The sequence below is a fragment of the Lactuca virosa genome, chromosome 2 (genome assembly GCF_052849685.1).
Source record: "Lactuca virosa cultivar CGN04683 chromosome 2, Lactuca_virosa_CGN04683_v6, whole genome shotgun sequence".
In the NCBI taxonomy this organism is placed as follows: domain Eukaryota; kingdom Viridiplantae; phylum Streptophyta; class Magnoliopsida; order Asterales; family Asteraceae; genus Lactuca; species Lactuca virosa.
In genome coordinates this window covers 84,180,986-84,195,952 of record NC_136427.1, presented here as the reverse complement: position 1 = coordinate 84,195,952, position 14,967 = coordinate 84,180,986, and the positions used below count along the sequence as shown (strand labels likewise).

At 36.0% G+C, this 14,967-nt stretch overlaps 1 long non-coding RNA gene across 1 annotated transcript; it reads right to left on the bottom strand.

Moving 5' to 3' along the window:
- Positions 1-535: 535 nt before the first annotated feature.
- On the bottom strand, positions 536-2,063 carry LOC145159236 (uncharacterized). Its single transcript, XR_013737564.1, has 2 exons — positions 1,678-2,063; positions 536-1,036 (listed from the first exon to the last, which is right to left on the bottom strand). It is a non-coding gene; the product is annotated as an uncharacterized LOC145159236 (long non-coding RNA).
- Between the last annotated feature and the right edge of the window lie 12,904 nt (positions 2,064-14,967).

The following is a 14,967-nucleotide window of genomic DNA, read 5'->3' as shown; positions in this document are numbered from 1 at the left end:
GAGAGTTTTGTTTTTAAAAGTCCAAACATACATTAATTCTATAAATTTGATCCTTAATTACACTTTATACTAGATGTTGAAAAACACTTCTCTCACTTATTTCTTAAACCCACCAGCTTTTAACAGCAATGGAACGACCAATTTTGCAACGTGCAGCTGTCATTTTTAACAAGATCTATATCATTAAGAAACCTACCTGTCTAGCAAGGAGCTAGTACGTTCAGCTGTCCTTAGGATTCTTTCATAATTCATCATTGCCATTCAACACGGATTAGAGAATAGGATCAAGTTTACTCTCATCTCGTTAATTTATAATTTATATAATTTAGTAAGAGTGCTCGGATCTTGATTTCCGATTAATGAACAAGGAATATGGAAAAAGAATCACTTCCTTTTTAATTTATGATAAAATTGATAGCTAAATATTGCTAGTGACAGAATTGTATTATTTTAGCATCATTCATGATGAATATACGAGATGTCCAACTAAAATATCAAAAACAAATCAAATGAATAGCAAATATGAAGTCAAAACTTGTCGATCAAAATCAAGAATATAATGGTGTATGTATTTCAAATGATGAGGCCACAACAAAGACTTACAAATTAACAACACAAAGGTAAAACAAAACCATACATGTACGTATATATCTCTACTTAACATTTAACCTCAACTTTCTAATATACCAATTAATTTCAACATATGTTGTAGGCTTCACCTCGATTGCTTGGTCCAGCAATCCATCTGGAACAGGGTGCCCTGTTCTCTAGATATAGTCAAACTCACATGTCTTCAATAATTGTTTTACAATCATAATAAGACCAGTAGAGAAAAAAAAACAAGCACAAATAGGCATGAATGAAAAGCAATATTCTGGTATTGATTCAATCTTTAAAACTGCAAACTGAAAGTTAAGTTATCATAATCTTTGCCAAAATGATCTCAAGAACTGCTCAAAGTCATGAAGTGAGGCTCTTTTCTTCTTGACAATGAGCTTTCTTCCTCAAGAACAGCTCACCCACTTGTTCTTAACACCTGCAATTAATCAATATTCAGGTATCTAACAACCCACAATAACAACATGTCAGCTGCATCTACAAGAACATATCAATAAAATAAAAATAAAATAAAATAAAAAAAAAGAAAAAAAAGAAAGAGAGAGCATCATAAAAAACATGCTAGATATGACTTGTTCCATATAAACAAACCCATTTACTGAATGGAACGAACACCATATACGTTTAACAACATCAGGTGTCTTTGGAAATCATGTGTTGAGCAGCATAATCTGTTACTTCCCAAAACATTTCAGAAGTATCCTCCTACTAACTTGAACATCGTATAGATCAAACCACTAACTTAACCTAGCCCTGTGATATTCACAATGTTGGAATTTTGCAACAGCCAAAGGGCCTAAAAATGAAACATGGTTGCAACAGCCAAAGTACAAATTTGCTCGCTATAAGTCCTAATCTAACCCCTAGCTCAACATATATAGAACCCAACATAATTATGTAAACAAAACGAATTAGGGCTTGCAGTAGAGGTATATTATGTAAGAAGGAAATCCAATCAAGCATATGCAAAAAAATCTCATCATTCAGAAATACCCTCACTCTAAATCAGTCGCAACAACCAAATGCAAGTAAAATTGGGAACAGGGAGAAAGGTCTCACATGATTCTCGATGAAAGCTGTAGATGAACAGGAACAATAACACTGTAACATTGCTTCAGATGGACTTATCTGCCTTGATATCGATGTGATTTCAATACCCATTTTATTAGAGGCAGCTCTCATTCGAGATCTGCTGGACTGCCCTTCAACAAATCAAAACAAAAAATAGAACGAAAACCCAGAATTACAAGATCAAATCACAAAGGGGTTGCCGGAGGTGAATGAAGCACCGACTGCAGGGTCGCCAAAATAGCTTAGAATGATCCCACGCATTGCGATTTCGTCAAAAATATTAAATATTAAAAAAAATGGTTTATTGAATTTTTGCAGTTCTCTGTTCTATATGTGATTTCCTCATGGCCCTATCTATCTTAGGGGTGACTATCCTATCTTGCGTCATAGAATAACAGGTTGACAAGTCAAAATAAATCAATTCTTATACGATCCATATAATTATTTTTGTCTAGGGTTCATAGGTTGGGACATCAACTCGAACACAACCCATTAAACCATTTAATCATATAGATTTGTAGGTTTAGGAGTCAGATTTAAATTCACGGGTTTGTGGGTCAGATTCCAAAAATAATCGTGATACATTCTAATAAAAAACAGATGAAATTATTTAAAGATGTATCTATTAACTAAAAAAGATGAAATTGTTTTAAGAGGTATCTATTATATAGCATGGGGTAGATTTAATTTAAATTAAAAGATAAACCTCAATTTGGTTATTTGAAAATTAACAAATAAAATTTCTCATGTCTACATACTACTACTACGCCGCAGTACACGATTTCTTTTCGACCTTTGGTAATACATATGGTTTATGAAAAAATGTGAAAATCATTAGTTTTGCTTTTGCACATGTAATCAAATTAAATGCTATTTCACATAGTTTTTTTGGGCCTCTACAATAATGTTAGGTTGTCAAATCCAACAAATAAGCAGAGTCGATCCACAAAGACTTATGGCTAATGTCTATATCTATTTGCATAAGGTACTTTGGTCACAAATGGAGTTTTGTTTGCAAGATATCAAGTTATGTAAATAACAATCTACTTTGAAAACATGCAGAAAATGAAATAGATCTGTAAACAATGAACTAAACAATTCTAGTTCCAATATTGTAATTTAACTTGATTATACCTTAATGTGACTCATAATTACTATTCTAAGTTGGTACTAAAAGATATTAACATGATCTATTACCTCTCTATTACTTTGGGTGTCTCACCATTACAAAATTAAATGGACTTTAATCCCATACCTATAACAGACTTGTGCACTAAGTCTCTTGTCAGACCTTTAGTCTAGTGATCTGCCAAATTTTGTTGCGATTTAACAAACTCTATCGAAGTCACACCATTCATGATTAGTTCTCTAATCATACTATGTCAAACACCTAAGTATCTAGACTTGCCATTATAAACCTTGCTGTAAGCCTTAGCCATTCTGCTTATTTACTAACAACAACTAACACAACAAACTCATATTATAGGCAGTGAACCTGATCGAGTGTTATTTATATCTGTTGGATCTATATGCCCAAAAATCATTATGGAGTGATATTGCTAATAATATATGATCCTATAGGGTCACACTTTTATCAAGTTGGTACATTTTGTATATTTATTATTAATATGATTATTAATAAATAATATCGATTCTTGTATTTTAATTAGGGAATAACTATTGTTTTGTGAAAATAATAATTATAAGAGAGTATTACTATTTATTATTTCATATGGTATGAATTAATAAGGTGTTGTTTGTTTTTTCGAAGCGAAAATTCATGAAGTCTGCAGACCACCTCTGCAATCATCTGTAGTAGAAGAGGTGGAACAAACGGCTGCAGCCTATAATAAGAAGCATGTTTGTTTTTTAACATCTGCAGACTGCTGCAATAAACTGAAATTTAAATAAACTAATTTTATAAACTGAAAATAGTTCTCAACAACGAAATTTTAATAATTCTAGTCTTAAAACATTGAAAGAATACTAAAAAGAACATTTAAAAAACAAAAATATAAAACTTTTAAAAAAAACTTAAAAATAAAAAATAAAAGAAGGTAACAGTTTTATTCTAGAAAAAACTAATTTTAAAAAACATACAAAAAGAAAATAATAAAAAAAAATTAAGAAAGTATTGCAAAGAATGTCTACAAAGTTCGTAAAAAATTACACACGTTAAAAAAGATGCAGTTGAAACTGAAAATATTATTAACAGAAACGGTAAATAATTAAAAAATCAAAGTTTTTTTTTTTCAAAAAATCAAGTTCAAAAAATTTATGGAAACTATAAAAAGAAATTGTATCAAATCCGTAAATAAAAGTTTGAAAAAATCAAAGTTTAAAAAAAAATAGAAGTTTAAAAAAAATAAGTTTTACCAAAATTCTAAAAAAAACACTTGGAAAAAATGAAAGCTGAAGAGGTTTGAAGAGGCAAATCAAGTGATGCGCCACGCAGCACACGCGTAGAGGTTTTGTAGTTTGAAGTCTTCCAAAAAAACAAACTGTTGCGAGAGGGAAAGTGTTGCGCGTGTGCTACGCCGCGCAGCAGAAAGTGGTTTGAAGAGGTTTTTTAAAAAAACAAACAACACCTAAGTCATGCACAACATTTTGGACTAGTTGGATTCTTTTGTCTTTTACCTAAAGAAAAAGTTTATATTTTATAAACTTGGAGTTTATAAAAAATTAAAGAATCTTACTTTTTAAAAGGAATATTGATGGTGTGGGAGGTTGCTTTTTCAACCTTCCACTTTTTGTCTCTCATGCTTCTAAAGGCTACCATTACTTTAGATTATTTTAATGGTTATGCCTTACTTTTCATGGGCTATATAATAGATGCATGAGGCTTGCATTTTTGCAAGAGTGAAACTCTTATTTTTCTTCTCTTTGCTCTCTAGAACCGTGGGTTCTTCTTCTATTCTTCCTCTCTCTCTCTCTCTCTCTTTTGAAGTTAGTTTGGTGATTAGTGTTGGATAGTGTGTCTAAGTCCATAACTATATTTGGTATGTAGTTGACCCAACCCGGCATGGTCCATTTGGGTTGCATGGCATCATAACAATTGGATAGACAAAATGAGATAAAGGACACTTATGATTTATTAATATATTATAAGTTCTAATATATTAATATGAAATCATATTATTTAATTAGTATTGATCAAGAATTAATTTGGAATTAATTTTGTGATCAAAAGAGACTAATTAAATAAATGGGGATTGATTGTGTAAATCATGCATTCTTATATAGTGGGCTTATGATCCATGATTCATTATGCTGGGCTAGGACCCATGGGGTGATCCATGGATAGTCCATGGAGGTTAAAACCCATGGATCATGGAGGAAATGAAAAGCCATGCACATTAGGGTTTACATGGTGTAACCCAACATGTGGCACACTATATAAAGACCCCATTAGCTTGCAAAATCGGCATTTAGACTAAGACAAAGAGGGCTAGCCGATTTTGAGCTCAAGTGTTCTTCTCTCAAGTAATTCCAAGAGTTTTGGTGTTGTGTGAAACATTTGAGGCATCACATTTGGGGTGCTAGTCTCACAAGGTCTTAAGGAATCAAGCAACAAGAAAATGTATGTCATTCTACTAAATTTTTGTATTACGTATGCTTCAAGAAATGCTAGTTAGGATGAAACCTTGGAAAAAATCATATTTGCATGTATATTAGAGAAAACATAGATCCAATGTTTCTAGGGTTGCATGCACACCATAGGAGTGTTAGAATGCTCAAAACCCAACAGTGGTATCACAGCCTAGGCTTGTTTTCTTTATACTTGATGCAAATTGCTGAAAAATGTCGAAAAACTGGATTCTGTTCAGGGGACTCGACGAGTCCTTCATGGAACTTGACGAGTCCAAGTGTATCTTCAACCAACTCACTGAGTCAGTTCATGTACTCGACGAGTTGGCAGGCCTGAGTGCAAATTTTCGAGTTTTGTTGCTGGAATTAGTCTAGAATCATTACCTTAAACAGTTTTGGACTTATAAAACCTGTTTTTGATGTGGTAATGATTATGTTAAACCAATTTCAAAGTTGTAATCAAAGTTTCAAGTTTTATATATGTTTATGTGATTCTTGAAAATTCTTGATTATGAATGTTCATGCTTATGAGTTTTGGTAGATCATAGGAATTATGTGCAAATTGTTTATTAGTGTAATTCTTGATCTTAATGACATTGAATAGACTCTATAACTTGTCCTCAAGTTATGGAAATCCAAAGGCCACTTCCATTAAAACCATTAAATCTCATAAGTTACAAGAAATGAAAAGTTTTGAATAGTTTCAAAACTTGCCCTCAAGTTTTGGAACTTGTAAAGTCACTTTAGAAAACTTTAGTTCCAACCACTAGAATTTTAAAAGTTAAAATTCAACCATTATACTATTATAATATTAATGGTTAATATGTATATATATGTATAAGAATTAAGTCAGTCTTACCGTTAGTAGGCCTCATTCACGAAGCTGGTCTATAAGGGGGGTATAAGGTTACTGCCTATAAAATGGCAGTTTAATGGGTGTCTACTCTCACCCACCGCTTCCTTGACTGGTGGAGGGTCGTTAGTCGAACGGGTAGGATAGGACATTAATTCTCATTATAAGTATAATGATTATTTTAAAGTAACTACACTTTTTAGGAATTCCCAATCTTAGTTACTTTAGGATAATGTGAATTTGGTGCTAACCCATGAAATTACACTTTGTACCATTACCAAGTCGTTAGTGGAGCGTGTGTGGTTAACCGGCACCCTAACCTGGACTAGTAAGGGTAGCAAAGGGTAACTTAATGTTTATTATAGATCGGTGGAGCGTGTGTGGTTAACCGGCACATCGATTAGGTAATAAAGTTAAGGGTACCAAGTTAATTTGCATGGTTATTCACACATTGTTTGTGATCCTCGGCATCCCAGTTACAAACTTAAGGGCACAATCGAGATTTAAACATGCCATTGAATTGTTCAATGAATCTCAAAAGATCTAGGAGTTTTCAAGCCAATTAAAACCTAATAATTTAGTTCGTTTTGGATGGTGGAAATTGGTAAATCGTCATTTACCTACCTTCAAATATTTTGTAGCTTGGATTACGGCATCCCTCTTCCAAGTTATAAAATATTGTGTTGGGTCCTAGCCTTAATATTTCATTTGGGTGACTTATTAAGCATTCTTTATCTAATCTAAACTTGTTGTTCTTCCTTTTCAGATGTCTTCCAACAATGCTTCTGGCTCAAACCCTACTGTCTCCTTCTCTCTCATGAACCTTTGTGGGAGAGTCATCTTTGATGGTTCTAACTTCAATGATTGGATTAGAAACATAAGGATGGTCACTCGCTACAAGGACTAGGAATATGTCCTTGACAAGGAGCTAAAGGTGATTGATGAGTCTTCTGCTACTCCTGAGGAGATTGCTGAGTATACTGCACATGAGAAGGATGCTACTAAAGCGTCCTGCATCATGTTGGTTACCATGACTCCATAACTCCAGAAATCCTATGAAGATTTCTACCCTTTTGAGATGCATCAGGACCTGATGGTAATATACCATCAGAGTGCTCGTCAAGAGATGTATGAAATCATCACCTCCATGATAACAACAAAAATAAAGGATGGAGAGTCCATCACGGCCCACCTGCAGAAAATGCAAAGATTCGTGGACCGGTTGCTTAAGCTGAATGTTAACTTTGATGAGGAGTTAGCAATAGACATTATTCTACACTCTTTACCCTCTTGTTATGATCAGTTTCGTATAACTTATCATATGAACAAAGAGGAAGTTACGCTTAGCAAACTTCAAGGACTTTTGAGGACTGCTGAAAGTAGTCTCAAAGGTAAGAATGTTGTTACCACTCCTACTACTGCCCCTGTCCTGGAAATTGGGCAAGGAAAAGGGAAGAAGAGGAAAACCCCTTCGAAGGGTACCAATGGAAAGTCTCTTGATGGCTCCTCTTCCAGTGGAACCAAAGGTAATTCTACTACTCCTTCTTCTGTCCCGAAGGATGCACAGTGTTTCTACTGTCAGGAAAAAGGGCACTTGAAGCGAAGCTGCCCCAAATATCTGCAAGATGTCAAATATGGGAAGGTTAAACCTACCCATGCAGGTATTTATACTATTCAATCTGATAACTCACCACATGCTAATTCTTGGGTTCTTGATACAGATTGTGGAATTCACATTTGTTCTGTAATGCAGGGCCTAAAAGAAAGTAGGGATGTGGAGCACGGGGAGATAAACTTGATCATGGGGAATAGGAAGGCTTCACATGTTACCAAGATTGGAGTTTACTCTTTATTGCTTAGTAGTGGGTTAACTTTAGATTTGAATAATTGTTGTTACTCGTCTGAAATGGCGAGAGATATTATTTCCTTTCATGGCCTGTACGAAAAAGGGTTTACATTTTCATTTGATAAGGATATTGGTGCTATTAATGTTTTTTACAATGGTGTATTTTACTTTAAAGCATTACCTTGTAATGGTGTATATGAAGTTGTGAATGTTGTAGATAACTTAGGAAATAATGTTTTACACATTGATTCTTCCACTAGTTTGGATAAGGCATCCTTGTGGCATTGTCGTCTTCGACATGTCAACAAGAAGCGCATAGGCCAACTCCAAAAGGCTGGAGTCTTGGAGTCATTTGATTTAAAGTCAGATGATAGTTGCAAATCTTGTTTACTTAGAAAAATAACAAAGTCACCCTTCACTGGTACTTGTGTAAGGGGGTGAAGGTTTGTTGGACCTCATACACACAGATGTGTGTGGACCCTTCAAAACCGCAACAAGGGATGCTAACCGCTTCTATGTGACTTTTACTGATGATTACAGTAGGTATGGCTATATTTACTTAATCAAGCATAATTCAGAAACCTTTGAAAAGTTCAAAGAGTTTAAACAAGAAGTGGAGAATCAGTTGGGCAGGAACATTAAGATGCTTCGATCCGATCGAGGTGGCGAGTATCTTAGTACAGAGTTCCTTGACTATCTTAAGGAATGTGGAATTATTTCACAATTAACACCTCCTAGGACACCACAGCTTAATGGTGTGACTGAGAGGCGCAATCGAACCTTATTGGACATGGTTCATTCCATGATGATTCGAGCCTCGTTACCAATCTCATTTTGGGGGTATACCTTAGAGACTGCCACCCATATCCTTAATCTAGTCCCTACTAAAAAGGTTGGCAAAACACCTCACGAGATGTGGACTGGGAAAGTTCCCAACTTGGACCACATCAAGATTTGGGGTTGCGAGGCTTTCGTGAGGCGCGAGGCTCACGATAAGCTCGAACCTCGAAGTGAGAGGTGTATTTTCATCGGCTACCCACAGAAATCCTTTGGTTACCTCTTCTACACACCCAGTGAGAATGTGGTCTTTGTAGCTAGGAGAGGAGTCTTTCGTGAGAGAGAATTCATAACCCAAGGAAACAGTGGGAGGCAAATTGACCATGAAGAGCTTCAAGAGTCAAGCGGTGAAGGAACCTAAAACCCTAGCCAACAACCTGAGGAGGAAACTCTTGTTGAGCCAATTGACGAGTCTGTACCTCCGAGGCGTTCCACTAGAGTGAGGAACACACCTGATTTTTATGGTTATCACATCACTGCAGAAGGTGATACATTTATCAGTGATAGTACACTGGTAGATTTGGATGAACCTAATAACTACAGGGAAGCCATGGCAGGCCCCCGAGTCTGCTAAATGGAAGGAGGATATGGACAGCGAGATTCAGTCCATGTATGACAATCAAGTTTGGAACTTGCTTGACAATGTACCGGGTCAAAAGACAATAGGGTGCAAATGTATCTTCAAGAAGAAGACCGACATGGATGGGAAGGTACACACTTATAAGGCGCGACTGGTTGCGAAGGGTTTCACTCAAACTTCGGGAGTTGATTATGATGAGACCTTCTCACCAGTAGCGAAAATTAAGTCTATTAGGGTTATGCTCGCCATTGCTGCATTTCATGACTATGAAATATGGAAAATGGATGTCAAAACCGCTTTCCTTAATGGAAAGTTGACTGAGGATGTTTACATGGCTCAGCCAGAGGGTTTTGTCGATGCAAAGTACCCTAATAGAGTGTGTAAGCTTGAGATATCCATTTATGGATTGAAACAAGCATCTCGCCGATGGAATCTTTGTTTCGATGAGAAAGTCAAAGAGTTTGGCTTTTCGAGAACCGAGGATGAGTCATGTGTATATGTCAAGGCTAGTGGGAGCATAGTTAGCTTCTTGGTATTGTATGTGGATGACATACTGCTCATAGGAAATGACATCCCAACCTTGCAGGAGGTTAAGTCCTGGCTTGGGAAGTGTTTCGCTATGATGGAACTTAGAAAAAGTTGCCTATATTCTGGGAATAAGGATATTGAGAGATAGGAGTAAGAGACTAATTGGACTTAGTCAGAGTACCTACTTGGATAAGGTGCTGAAAAGGTTCAGCATGCAGGATTCCAAGAAAGGAGACTTACCGATCCAGAGTAACGCCAAACTGAGTAAGACACAGAGTCCGAGTACAGAGGCTGAGATAGCTGAGATGAATCATGTACCATATGCTTCCACTGTGGGCTCGATCATGTATGCTATGACTTGTACTTGTCCTGATGTGGCCTTTGCTTTGAGAATGGTCAGTATATATCAAGGGAACCCTGGCAGGGCTCACTGGACTGAGGTAAAGAACATTCTCAAGTACTTACGGAGGACTAAGGATTGGATCCTTATCCTCGGTGGGAGTGATGACTTGAGAGTGGTGGGGTATAGCGACGCTAGCTTTCAGAATGATAGGGATAATTTCCGCTCTCAGTCAGGCTGGGTCATTACCTTAAATGAAGGAGCAATTACTTGGAAAAGTTCCAAGCAGGAGACAGTAGTTGATTCAACTTGCGAATCAGAGTACATAGCAGCAAGCGAAGTGGTGAAGGAGGCGATATGGCTGAAGAACTTCATTGGAGACCTTCGAGTTGTACCAGCTATAAAGGAGCATATGGATATTTTTTGTGACAGTGAAAGTGTAGTTTCCTTTGAAAAGGAACCTAGGGATCACGGGAGATCCAGGCACATCGACAGAAAATACCACTTCATTAGACATCGGATAGAAGAAGGAATCCGCATGGCAAAGAGGGTATCATCGGATGAGAACCCAGCAGATCCTCTCACGAAGGGACTGAGTAGAGTTAAGCATTTACAGCATGCGAGGTGCATCGGGCTGAAGGATGATATTAGTTTTACAGATTAGATAGCTTTTGAAACTTGTAATAGTTGAAATGTAATTGACATTTGATGTTTAAATAAAATGAGTATTTATTTACTGGTATAGTACTGTCTTGTTTCAATCATTTACTATTGTTTCACTTTGCATGTTTTGACTTCAAGAATAATTTTATTATTATTCAAACTTATCCACAGTCGATCATACTTTAGAGGTAGGTATTGAATTAAGACTGTCATGAAGGGCTTGTAGATTTGTCTGAATGGTATTAGACATAGCACTGGGTGCTACAACATTCATGAGTGCTCATAAGTTCTGAGTATTGGATTCAACCCACGCTCACTTGTATCACTTCATGGAATTTATCTCGAGTGATCGTGAGACGATAATATCATATAAGTATTCAAACCAAGAGATATGAGTTGTTGAACTATGAGTTGGTTGTACATTGATAGTACGAAAACGCAACAGTAACATGATGCTATAAAACGTTCTGTTGTGTGCAATTTGATGAATAGTTACTTCAAGGATATGATTCGAATTTTATCTGTTCCTTCTAGTCCATGGAGGATTAGAAGCGATATCTGGGCCCCTCGATGATTTGCTTGGACTTATGTGTCGGGCCCGGTCAGAACTAAATTGATGTGTTCAATTAAGTTCTATGTCAAAGAAATCGGAAATCGGGAAACAAATTGTTGGACAATAAGTACGACGTTGTTCCATGTGTTTGTTCGGATGATATCTTGAGTACAGAGGATTATATGATCACTTATCTTAAATGGCGAGTCATCTTAGTTCCGCGAGATTTTGAAGAGCTACGATTGCTAATCGGATCCTAAAGTCATACCAGTAAATATAGTTATTAGAAGTTATCCAAGTGGGAGACTGTTGGATAGTGTGTCTAAGTCCACAACTATATTTGGTATGTACTTGACCCGACCCGGCATGGTCGATTTGTGTTACATGGCATCATAACAATTGGATAGACAATATGAGATAAAGGACACTTATGATTTATTAATATATTATAAGTTCTAATATATTAATATGAATTCATATTATTTAATTAGTATTGATCAAGAATTAATTTGGAATTAATTTTGTGATCAAAAGAGACTAATTAAATAAATGGGGATTGATTGTGTAAATCATGCATTCTTATTGTTGGATAAGGTGTCTAAGTCCATAACTATTTATGGTATGTACTTGACCCAGTTGACATGGTCCATTTGGGTTGCATGGCATTGCAACACTTGGATAGACTAAATGAGAGAAAGGACACATAAGGATTATTAATATATTATAAGCTCTAATATATTAATAATATTATTTAATTAGTATTGATCAAAGAATTAATTTGAAATTAATTAAGTGATCAAAAGGAGACTAATTAAATATATGGGGTTGATTGTGTAAATCATCTATTCTTTTATAGTGGGCTAATGATCCATGGTTTATTGAATTGGGCTAAAACCCATAAGGTGCTCCATGGATAGTCCATGGAGGTTATAAACCCATGGATCATGGAATATGGAAAGTCATGTCAATTAGGGTTTACATGTTGCAACCCTACTTGTGACACAACTATAAAAGGACCCCATGACTAGCAAAATCGGCACTACTAAGTGAAGAACTAGAGGGCTAGCCAATTTTGAGTGTAAGTGAACTTCTCTCAAGGTTATTCCAAGTGTTGTGGTGTTGTGTGAGACATTTGAGGCATCACACTTGAGGTGCTAGGCTCACAAGGTTCTCAAGGAATCCAAGCAACAAAAGGTATGTTCTTCTACTAGTGTTTTATGATTCAAGTACCTCTTAACATGCTAGTTAGGAAGTAAACCTAGGAAAATTATTATTTGCATGTATCTTAGAGAAAACATAGATCCAAGGTTTCTAGGGTTTCATGTACACCATAGGAGTGTTAGAATGCTCAAAACCCTTCAGTGGTATCAGAGCCTAGGCTTGTTTTCTTGATACTTGATGCAAACTTGTTTTTCCAAAACCTAAATCTGCCCAGACTGGAAAACTCGACGAGTTCTGGCCAAAAACTCGCCGAGTTCATGAGTTAATACATGAACTCGACGAGTTCCTTAGAGAACTCGACGATTTTTGTCTCCCAGTTGCAGATTTTCGAGTTTGGCTGCTGGAAATGGACTAGAAACATTACCCTAAACTGTTTTGGTCTAATAAAACTTGTTTTAGATGGTGTAATGTTTATGCTAATCCATTTTCAATGACTATTATCAAAAATTTCAAGTTTTGTATGTGTTATTTATGATTTTTGAAATTGTTGATATGCATGTTCATGAACTTATGAGTTTAGAAGATCATAGGAATTATTTGCAAAATTGTTTGTTAGTTAATTCTTGATCATTATGTGTTTTAATGGAATCCATAATTTGTCCTCAAGTTATGGATTACCAAAAGTCAATCTTTTAAAGTCCATTAAATGAACACATAGGTTACATAAAATGAAAAGCCTCTCATTTTAATAAACAATTAACTCATAAGTTATGAAAGTTGAAAAGTTTTGAAAATTACAAAATTTGCCCTCAAGTTTTGGAACATGTAAAGTCATCTTAAAAACTTTAGTTCCAACCCCTAGAATTTTAAAAGTTAAAATTCAACCCTTATACTTTATAATATTATAAGTTAATAATATATATATGTATAAGAACAAGTCGTTTTACCATTAGTAGGCCTCATTCACGAAGCCGGTCTATAAGGGGGGTATAAGGTTGTTGCCTATAAAATGGAAGCTTAATGGGTGTCCACTCTCACCCACCGCTTCCTTGACTGGTGGAGGGTCGTTAGCCAAACGGGTAGGACAATGAATTTAATCCTCATTAAAAGTATAATGAAATTATAAAGTAACTAAATCTTTATTAATTCTCAATCTTAGTTACTTTAGGAAAATGTGAAATAGGTGCTAACCCAAGAAATTACACTTTGTACCTTACCAAGTCATTAGTGGAGTGTGTGTGGTTAACCGGCACAATAATAAGGACTAGTAAGAGTGGCAAAGGGTAACTTAATTTTATCATAGATCGGTGGAACGCATGTGGTTAACCGGCACATCGATTAGGTGATAAAGTTGAGGGTACCAAGTCAATTTGCATGGTTATTCACACCTTGTTTGTGATCCTCGGCATCCCAGTCACAAACTTGAGAGGGAACAATCGAGATTCAAACATGCCATTGAAAGTTCAATGTATCTCAAAAGATCCAGGAGTTTCAAATCCAATTAAAACTTAATAATCTTTTTCGTTTTTCATGGTGGAAATTGGTAAATCGTCATTTACCTACCTTCAACTATTTTATAACTTGGATTACGACATCCCTCTTCCAGTTATAAATAGGTTGTAGGGTCCTAGCCTTACTATTTCATTTGGGTGACTTATTAAAGACTCTTTATGTAATAAAACTTGTCTTTCTTTCTTTCAGATGTCTTCCAACACTGCTACTGGCTCAAACCCTATAGGCTCCTTTTCCCTAATGAACTTGTGTGGGAAAGTCACTTTTGATGGTTCTAATTTCAATGAATGGATTAGGAACATCGGAATGATTACTCGCCATAAGGGGAAGGAGTATGTCCTTGAAAGAGAACTGAAGGTTGTTGATGAGTCGACTGCTACTCCTGAGGAGATTGCTGAGTACACTACCCATGAGAAAGATGCCACTAAGGTGTCTTGTATCATGTTGGCCAAAATGACAGTAGAAATCCAGAAATCCAATGAAGATTTCTACCCTTTTGAGATGCACCAAGATCTGATGGATAGGTATCATCAGAGTGCTCGTCAGGAGAGGTATGAAATCGTTTGCTCCATGATAACAACTAGGATGAAGGAGGGAGAGTCCCTCACTGGCCACTTGCAGAAAATGCAAAGATTCATGGACCGGTTATTGAAGCTTAATGTGGACTTCCCTGAGGACATGGTGATTGACATCATTCTCCATTCCTTACCCACAAGTTATGATCAGTTTCACATGACTTATCATATGAACAAGGAGGAAGTCACACTCAGCAAGCTTCAAGGACTTTTAAGGACCGCTGAAAGTAGCCTTAAAAGTA